This window comes from Pan troglodytes, chromosome 1 (genome assembly GCF_028858775.2).
Source record: "Pan troglodytes isolate AG18354 chromosome 1, NHGRI_mPanTro3-v2.0_pri, whole genome shotgun sequence".
NCBI classification, from domain to species: domain Eukaryota; kingdom Metazoa; phylum Chordata; class Mammalia; order Primates; family Hominidae; genus Pan; species Pan troglodytes.
The window spans coordinates 130323238-130335499 of record NC_072398.2 but is presented as its reverse complement, the minus strand read 5'-3'; positions in this window follow the sequence as shown (position 1 = coordinate 130335499).

Genomic DNA, 12262 nt, shown 5'->3' with positions numbered 1-12262 from the left:
CATCGGGTAACTTATGTTCTTCTCTGAACTTGTAACTCTAGTTAGCAATTCTTTTAACCTTTTTTCAAGCTTCTTAGCTTCCTTGCGTTGGGTTAGAACATGCTGCTTTAGCTCAGAGGAGTTTTTTATTACCCACCTTCTGAAGCCTACTTCTGTCAATTTGTCAAACTCATTCTCAATACAGTTTTGTTCCCCTGCTGGCGAGGAGTTGTGATACCTTGGAGGAGAAGAGGAGTTTTGGTTTTTGGCTTTTTAAGCCTTTTTGCGCTGGTTTTTCCTCATCTTCGTGGATTTATCTACCTTTGGTCTTTGATGTTGGTGCCTTTGGATGGGGTTTCTGTGTGGATGTCCTTTTTGTTCATGTTGATGCTATTCCTTTCTGTTAGTTGTCCTTCTAATAGTCAGGCCCTTCTGCTGCACGTTTGCTCTGGTTTGCTGGAGGTTCACTCCAGACCCTGTTTGCTTGGGTATCACCAGCAGAGGCTGCAGATCAGCAATGATTGCTGCCTGTTCCTTCTTCTGGAAGCTTCATTCCAGAGGGGCACCCGCCAGGTGACAACCAGAGCTCTCCTGTATGAGGTATTGGTCAACCCCTGCTGGGAGGTGTCTCCCAGTCAGGAGGCATGCAAATCAGGGACCCACTTGAGGAGGCAGTCTGTCCCTTAGCAGAGCTTGAGTACTGTGCTGGCAGATCCGCTGCTCTCCTCAGAGTCAGCAAGCAGGAACATTTAAGTCTACTGAAGCTGCACCCACAGCCACCCCTTCCCCCCAGGTGCTCTGGCCCAGGGAGATGGGAGTTTTATCTATAAGCCCCTGACTGGGCCTGTTGCCTTTCTTTCAGAGATGCCCTGCCCAGAGAGGAAGAATCTAGAGAGGCAGTCTGGCTACAGCAGCTTTGCAGAGCTGTGGTGGGCGTCACCCAGTCCAAACTTCCCTGTGGCTTTATTTACACTGCGAGGGGAAAACTGTCTACTCAAGCCTCAGTAATGGCTGACGCGCCTCCCCCCACCAACCTCCAACATCCCAGGTCGACTTCAGACTGCTGTGTTGGCAGCGAGAATTTCAAGCCAGTGGATCTTAGCTTGCTGGGCTCCATGGGGGTGGGATCCACTGAGCTAGACCACTTGGCTCCCTGGCTTTAGCCCTCTTTCCAGGGGAGTGAACGGTTCTGTCTCGGTGGCATTCCAGGTGCCACTGGGGTATGAAAAAAACTCCTGCAGCTAGCTCAGTGTGTGCCCAAATGGCCGCCCAGTTTTGTGCTTGAAACCCAGGGCCCTGGTGGCATAGGCACCCAAGAGAATCTCCTGGTCTGTGGGTTGCAAAGACCATGGGAAAAGCATAGTATCTGGGCTGGATAGCACCATCCCTTACAGCACAGTCCTTCATGGCTTCCCTTGGCTAGGGGAGGGAGTTTCCCAACCCCTTGCACTTCCTGGGTGAGGCACCCCACCCTGATTTGGCTGGCCCTCCTTGTGCTGCACCCACTGTCTAACCAGTCCCAGTGAGATGAGCCAGGTACCTCAGTTGGAAATGCAGAAATCACCCACCTTCTGCGTTGATCGCACTGTGAGCTGCAGACCAGAGCTTTTCCTGTTCGGCCATCTTGCCAGCCACTTTCTTAGCCATTTTAAATTACATGGGCTATCTCCCTTGTTCCATGCCCTGTCCACTTGCTCTTTTTAAAAACATTCCTATTTTAATATGAAAATACTTCATGATGTAATATTTTATATGTGCAAAAGAAATTATATAACTTGTGCTAGCTTAAAAAGTAAAATAATAAAATAAACACCTGTTAATCCATTACCCAACCTCAGAAATTTACTATCACCAATATCATTGAAGCTACCTGTTTGCTCCTCTCTGATCCTATTACCCTCTTTCTCCCAGGCGTTAACCACTATCTTGAGGCTTATGTTTACTTTTAGTCTTTCTATGGTTTCACCACAAAATCAGCAATGTATTTTTTTGGTTTTGAAATTCATAAAAACGGCATATCACACAACATGAAGGGCCATCAGCATATCCTCACTAGAATGTCAGCTACATAAGAGCAAAGGATTTTGTCTATTTTGTTCACTGATATATCCCAAGTAACTATAAAACGATCTGGCACATGGTAGGCACTCAATAAATATTTGTTAACTAAATTAATAAAAATATAAGCCTTCCAAATAGTTTTGTCCATTTCCTCGTATCTGAAGCTTGACAGTTAGGCTTAGTTGCTTAACTGATTGAACACCATGATTGTCAGATACCATTTTTGGTGGTTTACTACCTTACCTAATACAGCTATTTCACTTGTGGCCTTAGTTAATGCTCTATGCATGAACTAAGCTCTTGTAAATATATCCATTTTGATAATGTAAGTTTTCTTTCTGCTTTTCTCCACTGTCTGATTATAATTAGCCGGAACAAGAAATGCTTCTTTAATACAATGAATTTTGCCTCAGTCATAGAAACTGTTAAGATAGGACAAAAGAATAGATTTCCTTCTTTCTGCTGCTGAATCACAAATTCTCCTATGTAAGGAATACTTACTTAACCCAACATCTCAGAGATTCATAGGTCTGACCAAACATTAGAGTTCTTTGTTGTCTTGTAATATGTATGCTGTTTTGCTGTATATCACTATCAGCATATTTTATACATTTTTAATGTAATTTACAATGCACAATTCCTTAAGTCAAATGTCCTGCACTGAGAACTCCTTCAGGGATTAGTTTTTTTTTTTTTCAAATGTGCATTTCTTAGGTTTACTATTTCCTTAGTATATATATTTAGAGTGTGTGTGTGTATATATATATATATTTTTTTCTTCCTATTGCTGTTATGGAATCTTTGCTAGAGGTCCTGTGTGATAAAACCTCCAATATGTGGAATGTTATTAACATTTGCTAAAGACCTTTGGATGCAATGCGGAGTTTCTTTTCATGAGAGAATTGTGCAGTGGAAGAGAGAAGACTGCTTTGTGATTATAGCAGTCCTTTAACTGAATTAAGACAGGCAATCATTGGTGTTTCTACTATGTTGCCAGGGACTTCTATTTATTATCAAGGCATTCCTTTATATTCTGCTTTGTAAAACTGGAAATTCCCTGAGAAATCTCCAGGAAAGCTGAATGCCATATAAAGAAAAGAAAACCGAAACCAAAGAGGACAATATGTGGGAAAAAAACAAGCTAAGACGTTAGAACTGTGCTATTTCCTAAAGATTAACATGTGTTTGAAAGATATAACAATGTTAGTTTTTGGACATAAACATACATATTGTTTGTACTAAGTGTTGCTTTTTCCTAGTCTGTAATCAATGAACAAGCATCTCTTGAATATGTAGTATTTACTTAGCACAGTTTGAGACACTGTGGGATATTCTAAAGAATAATCTGTAGAGCCCTTGCCTTTCAATAGCCTACAATTGAGTAGGAGGAATACAATGGCACATTTAAGCCATAAGACAAGGCAAGATGATACTTAATTACCATAAGTACTAAATTATGAGGTACAGACTATTAGTACTGTAAAATGTGCTGGGTTCCCAGAATACTCTACTTCCTATCTGAGTGGTAGTTACATTGGTATTCTTTTCACAACCTGTTTTAAAACTGTACACATGTTTTATTTACCTGTTTTAAAATCATAATTCACAATAAAAATGTTAAGTGATAGAAAGAGAAGGAGATGAATAAGGCCTGGAATAACTGGAATAAAAACTTGTGGGGAAAATATAACTTAAGAATTGGCACAGAAGAGAGAGCAGATCAATACAAATGCAAATGTAGCATAGCTGTGGATGAGTTGGGGTGCAGATGGGTTGCAAGGAAAGAGGGTACCAACTGGAGTGGGCTTGGAGTTTGGGGTGGGTTGTATGGGGTGGTGCAGTAGCTAACATGAGCCTGGACAATTTGAGAGTTAAGGGTTTTGGGGTTGAAGGAGGACCTTGAGATGGAAGTAGAGAAGCTTAGACTGATGTACCAGGTCATCCATATGTTTGGGATTTTAAATTAGGTGAAAGATTGATGACAATGGAATTAAAGAAAAAAATAATGTAGCTGTGCTATGTCTTCTTCAGGAAAACAGGATAGGAGCAGGAGTGAGAAAGGGAAGCAGCAAATGAATCATGTAGCAATGAGAGCCTCCTCATCATTACTGGAGAGGAAGAAGTAAATGTAAGAAACACTACAGGTGAGAAATGCTCACGACTATGTAGCTGAGAGGATGTGGGGATGAGCAGGATAAATGAACCACGTATTTTTTGCTCTTGGGAGAATAATAGTGCCAGTGATAGAGTAGTTGGTAGAAACAGTTGGTTAAGAGGAGGAGGTAATTCTGGTCTTTCAAATGTAGAATTTGGAGTGATAATGACAGTAGGGAGTAGCTATATGGGCATAGAACAAGGGCACATAGAGAAATTTTGATGAGCATTTTCAAATGTAAAATACCACAACCAGAAATGAATCCCCATATTGTGTTATATGACAGATATCATAAAGCACCTAAACGATGCTGCTCTCACATCAAAGGCTAAAAATCAAGGTAATTCTCCCTCCTTGAATGTGGTAGCCAAACCCACATATTCCTCTCCCTTTCCATTTCTGACAGTTCCATAAATACCTAAATTCAAAGCAAAGCCTATTTATTTTATCGGGGAGAAAGCAGATGTTCCAGCTGTTGGTGATTTCTGTGCAAGATGAGCCATCCTTACTACATTTTAAATCTTTTTGAACTTGTGTCTTTTTAGCAAACTTAGAGAATTATACTATAGAAATGGAAATCTATAAAACTCCAAAGGGCAGACAGAATTAAGGAGGCAGATTTTGATTCAATAAAGAAAGAACTTTCTAAAAATGTGAATGATCCATAAATGGAAAAAACCTAAGTATATTCCCTCTTCTGGAAATATTTTAGCAAAAGCTTGACTCTGTAGAGATGCTATATATAGGATTCTTACTTTGAGTCAGTGATTGGACTAAAAGACTTCCATGACACTTTATATATTTATTTTCTCCCTCTCATGTATTGAGGCTCAGTGAGGAAAATTTTGAATAATACCAATAAATTTGCTCATTTATTCATCCAAGCAGGTTTGTTTTTCCTATGAGCCAGGAACTGGGCTAGGCATTGGGGATGAAACAGTGAAAGAGACTCTGATCCTTGTCCTCAGTAATCTTGTAGTCTAATAAGGGATACAGTGACCAAAGTGTTAAATGCTAACATAGAAGTAAATACCTGGAACTCAAAGTGAGCATAGCTCACTCTTAAGGAGTCAAAGAAGACCTATCTGAAACATCAACTATTGCACCAAACTGGACTGTTGAAGACAGAAGAGGCTTAAGTCCTTTCTATCAGTCTACTTGCCCAATATTCACTATCTGCACACAAAAATTCTATTATCAAAGACCATTTTCAGAAAACACAGCCTTACAGAAGGACTTTCAATATGACAGAATGAACTACAGTTTCAGAAATGTAGTTTGGCTTTCTAGAAAACATAAATCCACTTGAGTCTAAAATATTTTAAAACCTAAATAAAATCCTTATCCCCATGAGATCATATTGACAAGTATTAATTGCTTTCTCCTATATTACCTTGACCCTGAACCTCCCCTATCAAGGCAACTAAACTGAATTGTTCCATTGGCCCAAGCAGAGATGTGAGGAAGAAGGGAAGGAGAGGGAATTACAGCACAATCAGAAAATAAATACAACACATTCTTGGCTTTTCAGTTTAAAATGCCCACCTATGTGATACAAAGATTAAATCAAATATTTGCTGGAGCAGTTTCCTCTCTCAGAAGAAAATAACTTAAACCTTTATCTGGACTAAGAGAAGAAAAGGGATATAGTGGAAATGGGAAACAAGATTGTTAAGACATTGATGAAACTCTCTTAGAAAAGATCACCAGACCCTACTTCCCCATACCTCTCCCTCAGTAATTAGCCCCTCGGGGAGATGAGAGCAATAGAATCCTCAGATGAAGTCAAGGTTCTGAGGATAAATTGCAACTGTATGCTGTATCTCCGATCAGTGCTTTGCAAATTTCAATGTGCATAAAAATTACCTGAGGATTTTATTAAAATACACTTTTATTTGAGTAGTTCTGAAATGTGGCCCAGGAGTCTGCACATTCCCAGTTGATCCTAATGCAGATAATCCACGGTCCACTCTTTGAATAGTAAGATCGTGGGGAATTTTTGAAGACAACCTTGTCTCCAGAAATTCCGTCTACCGTCATGGAACAGGCTTAGTAGCAGATGTGGTTGTGTATGTGGGTGTGGGCACTTAGAGCCCAAGGTCACCTTACTGAGCTTCCTAAGAGCCAATAGTGGTGTATGAGAGGAATTAATTTTCTTGCTTTTCAAAAGGGGTGCAGAAACTAGCCAGAGAATTGGCAAGGGGCTCATGGTCATAATGAGCGACTCCCTGATGAGGGGGAAGCAGTAGGGACCACACCACTATGGTGCAGGTGGGAACAGGGACACCTCTGCAGATGCCATCAAGAAGGTTTGTGCAAGTCTCTATGGGCATGGGCTAGAACATCTTCATGGGAGCCAATATGAAGGACAGATGACAAGCATGAGCCAGTTATCCTTCCACCACCCCCATCAGAAAACACAATGCCATAAGCTCCTGGAAATTAAATTTCACATCAGAGAGGAGAGAAGACCCTAACAACTGAGTTTACCCAGAACTGATCAAATTATTTTATCTGCTACTGGGGAAAAAAAGATCTTAAAATCAAAACCAAGTTGTTACATAAAAATAAAATTATGTTCTTAAATGCTCATACTTATGACCCAAGAACTTCATACTCACTATAGATTATACATAAGAAATTTGATGGTTAATGCTCCCAAATAGTAATTTACATGAAAATTAAAACTACCAGTAAATTACAGGTTTATTTTGAGAGGAGAAAGTGATGTTTTATAGAGTCTCGTATTCCATGTAAGCCCTAGGACAGTACTTTAAAGAGGCCGGAGGATTCAAAACGATTTTAACCTCTTTTGGAAAATAAAAATTTGAAATGTTGTGGAAAAGATGGATTAAAAGTCAATTAAATTAAATTAAAATTTTATCTCAGTTTTTTAATGAAATAATGCAGAAAGTAAAAAATGAGAAAAATCAGTTCATGGAGAGAAGGAATTGCTATGTTTTGATTATCCACTATGTGCCTGGCATTGTGATGGGCACCCACAATAACAGAAACTTGCCCTAATGCTGTCAACAACTTTGTAAATAGATTTAATTCTTCTGCTTTGTAGATGAGTAAATAAAGACTGAAGAGGTTATGTGGTAGAGCCAAGGTTTAAATTCAGGCTTATGTAGTTACAAAGAGTCAAGTTTTTGGGTTTTCTGTAAATGAAGATGAAAGATCCAAAGAATAATAAATGTTTTGAGATCAAAGATGTGGGATTAGCAATGCCAAAAACTTAGTCATAACACAGTAATAAGAATAACAACTATCAGACAGAGACATGGGGTAAAGAACATGGTAGGGCACGGAAGAAAAGACAAGGAAAACTGGCATTTATTGATGTCTAGAACTGAACCAAAACTTGAATGTTCATTAATGTTCACAGCAGCAAGAAATTTCACTCCGCAGCCATTCTGTGCGGATCACTTTGGAGCAATAGCTTTGAAAAGATGTGTATTCAACGTATTAAAGTAAAGTGCTCCATCTTAGCCCATCTATTCCAAATGATAATAGCTGATACAAATCAAATATTTATTATATGTTAGGTAATATTTTAAATACTTACATGTATCAATTCATTTAATGCTCACAAAAAATCCTATGAAGTAAGTATAATTATTGTTACACAGTGAACACCTGACAAACTGGGGCACAGAGAGTTTATGTGATTTGCTCAGAGTCACACAGCTCAAGAATAATGGAGCCAGGATGTGAACCCAAGCACCAGGCTGCAGTTTCTAGGTGTATTACTGATGCCCTCACTCACTTTCAGTCAGTTATCCAAGCATGGAGCATCAACTATCTTCATAGACCTGCATTAGGCTCTCTGAGGCATACAGAAAAGCACAAGATATGTTTTCTGCCCCAGCTTATAAAATAATAAAATAAACTATATTGATTCGGTGTACCTTTAAAATGTGCGTGTGTGTGCGTGATCATTCCAATGCCTGAAAACTGACTGTTGTGATTACCTAAGGCTATTTTATGCTGTTCATGAGACAAGAGTATTGTAGGTCCCAACACAAGACTGAATAGATCAGTTCTAGCAATTGGCATTCACTGAGTAATTTATTTTGAACCGATTCGATATGATCTTATAATGAGAATTATGTTAATTATAATAAATAGTTAAATATATTTCCTTATACATATAAGCAAACATATTAGGAAAAAAATACTTGAAAAATGTTTTTCAAATGTTATAAAATAACAGTAAATAAAACAATAACAATTGGAACATAGCCAAATTCACTAGTCTAGCTTTAATTATAATATATTCAAGGACTTTGCATACATATTCACTAATCCACTTAAAATGAGTTTTGAGGAATCACTGACAACTGGAGATAATCCAGATGACTAGAAACAATACTATAGCTTCTTAAGAAAGAGAATATCCTTGGTAATTGCTATCCTTCTATGGATGACATTGCATTTGAGATACGTCATTCAAATATATATATACATAGCCAAATTCACTAGTCTAGCTTTAATTATAATATATTCAAGGACTTTGCATACATATTCACTAATCCATTTAAAATGAGTTTTGAGGAATCACTGACAACTGGAGATAATCCAGATGACTAGAAACAATACTATAGCTTCTTAAGAAAGAGAATATCCTTGGTAATTGCTACCCTTCTATGGATGACATTGCATTTGAGATACGTCATTCAAATATATATATACATATTCGAATATGTATGTGTATACATATTTGAATGACGTATCTCAAATGCAATGTCATATATATATGCAACAAACTGGTGATGGAAATATGAACAACATAAGCAAAGTATATCTTTTACAGGACAGGTCATACTGCACAATTAACAATTTCTTTTCAAATTTTCAAATTAATAGGTAAAAGAATGAAGTGTGTGTTGATCACCAAACTTTAGTAATAAAATAGTGCCTCTCAAAAATCATCTTGCAAAGTTTGTGTGAATCTGGATGGGAAATCTCACAAAAAAATAAAATAAGTATATATCCAGTGGCAGGCCTAGTAAATATGTTTTGAGGATAAAACTCAGATATGAGAGATACATTTTCTTTAACTTTTAACTCAGTTTTATTTTCTCCTTCTTTCAAGTGATTAAAAAAACTATTTTCATACACAAATCCAGGTAAACTTAAGAACTTTGTGTTTAAATTCAAACAATTCATTATTTTTACACCATCCGAAATATTCCTTCGGGTGACATCCAATATCAAAGAAAAAATTTTATAGATTATACCTCGTTTAATCTATGCTTCTGATGAATGGCATTCTAGAATTTTTTAAAGTTATATAAATCTTACATTTTTGAGATAACTTGATCATGATGTTTCATAACTATTTTGTACATCGTACATTAACAGTTTCAATTTGCTAATTTTTTTAAGGATTCTTACATCTACACTCATTAGTAAAATTGGCCTGTTATTTTTCTTTCTCCTACATTCTTTGTCTGATTGTTATCAAGGTTATACTGAACTCACAGAATGTGGTAGAAAATGTTCCCTCTTTTTCTATTTTCTTTGGGAGTTTGCAAAAGATTAGAATAAACTTTTGCTTAAAAATTTGGTAGACAGGTCAACAAAACCATCTGGGACTTTTTTTTTATGAGAAGATGTTCAATTACTTTATCAGTGTCTGTAATTGTGACTAAACATTTCTGAAGGTTTACACACACACACGCACACACACTTTTTTGGGGGGGACAGGGTCCTGCTCTGTTGCCCAAGCTTAAGTTCAGTGTCATGATCCTCCCACCTTAGTCTCTCAATTAGCTGGGGTCACAGGCACATGCCATCATGCTCGGCTAATTTTTAAAAAAATTTTGGTAGAGACAAGGTCTCCCTGTGTTGCCCAGGCCAGTGTCAGACTCCTAGGCTCAAGCGATTCTCCCTCCTCGGGCTCTGAAAGTGTTGGGATTACAGGCATGAGCCATTGTGCCTAGCCTATATATTTTTTTAAACTTTCAAATTTATTGGCATAAAATTAACCAAAGTATTATTTTAAATTTTTAAAATCTTGCTGGATATGAAGTTATTTTCCTTTTTCATTGCTAAAATTATTTATTTGTGCCATATCTCATTTTCTTTTTTAATATTGCTAGTGGTTTTTCTATTTTATTTTATTTTTCAACTTTTATTTTAGATTCAGGGGATACACATGCAGATTTGTTACCTGGATAAATTGTGTGATGCTGTAGTGTGGGTATGAATGACCCCATCACCCAGCAACTGAGCATAGTACTCAATAGTTAGCTTTTCAACTCTTTCCGTTCTCCACCTCTCCCCACTCTCTAATAGTCCCCAGTTTCTATTGTTGCCATCTTTATGTCCCTGAGTATCCCATGTTTAGCTCCCACTTATAAGTGATAGCACGTGGTATTTGGTTTCTGTTCTTGCATTAATTTGCTAAGGATAATGGCCTCCAGCTGCATCCATGTTGCTGCAGAGGACATGATTTCATTATTTCTTATGGCTGTGTAGTATTCCATGGTGTATATGTACCACATTTTCTTTATCCAATCCACCACTGACGGGCACCTAGGCTGATTCCATGTCTTTGCTATGGTGAATAGTGCTGTGATGAACACACACGTACATGTGTCTTTTTGGTAGCTTCATTTTCCTTTGAGTATATACCCAGTAATGGGATTGCTGGATTGAATGGTAGTTCTGTCTTAAGTTCTTTGAGAAATCTCCAAACTGCTTTCCACAGTGGCTGAGCTAATTTACATTCCCACTAACAGTATATAAGCATTCCCTTTTCTCCACAGCCTCACCAGAATCTGTTATTTTTCGAGTTGCTAAAATAGCCATTCTAACTGGTGTGAGATGGTATCTCATTGTGGTTTTGATTTGCATTTCTCTGACTATTAGTAATGTGGAACGTTTTCTCATATGTTTGTTGGCCATGTGTATGTCTTCTTTTAAGAAATGTCTGTTTGTGTCTTTTGCGCATTTTTAAATGGGATTATTTGTTTTTTGCTTGTTAAGTTCCTTATAGATTCTGGATATTAGCCCTTTTTTAGATGTACAGGCTGTAAATATTTTCTCCCATTCTGTAGTTTGGTTGTTTACTCTTGTTGATGGTTTATTTTGCTATGCAGAAGCTCTTTAGTTTAATTAGGTCCCACTTGTCAATTTTTGTCTTGCAATTGCTTTTGAGGATTTAGTCATAAATTATTTCCCAAAGCTGATGTCTAGAATGGTGTTTCTTAGGTTTTCTTCTAGGATTTTTTTTCTTTTCCTTTCTTTTTTTTTTTTTTTTTTTTTTTTTTTTTTGAGATAGGGTCTCACTCTGTTGCTCAGACTGGAGTACATGGCGTGATCATGGCTCACTGCAGCCTCAACTTCCTGGACTCAAGCAATCCTCCCACCTTAGTCTCTCTAGTAGCTGGGACTACAGGCGTGCAACACCATGTCTGGTTAATTTTTGTGTTTTTTGTAGAGATGGGTTTCACCATGTTGCTCAGGCTGGTCTCGAACTCCTGGACTCAAGTGATCCGCCTTCCTTGGCCTCCCAAAGTTCTGGGATTGCAAGCATGACCCACCACAATCAGCCTCGTCAAAGAGTATTATGGCTTGAGGTCTTACATTTAAATCTTTCATCCATCTCAAATTTATTTTTGTATATGGTGACAGGTAGGGGTCTAGTTTCATTCTTCAGGATATGGCTAGCTAGCTACCCCAGCACCATTTACTGAATAAGGAGTCCTTTCCCCATTGCTTATTTCTGCCAACTTTGTCAAAGATCAAATGGCTGTAGGTGTGCAGCTTTATTTCTGGGTTCTCTGCTCTGTTTCCTTGGTCTATGTGTCTATTTTTGTACCAGTACCATGCTGTTTTGGTTACTGTAGCCTTATGGTATAGTTTGAAGTCAGGTAATGTGATGCCTTCCACTTTGTTCTTTTTGCTTAGGATTGCTTTGGCTATTTAGGCTCTTTTTTGGTTCCACAGGAATTTTAGAATAGTTTTTTCTAGTTCTGTGAAAAATAATGTTTGTAGTTTGATAGGAATAGCATTGAATCTGTAAATTGCTTTGGGCATTTTAATGATATTGATTCT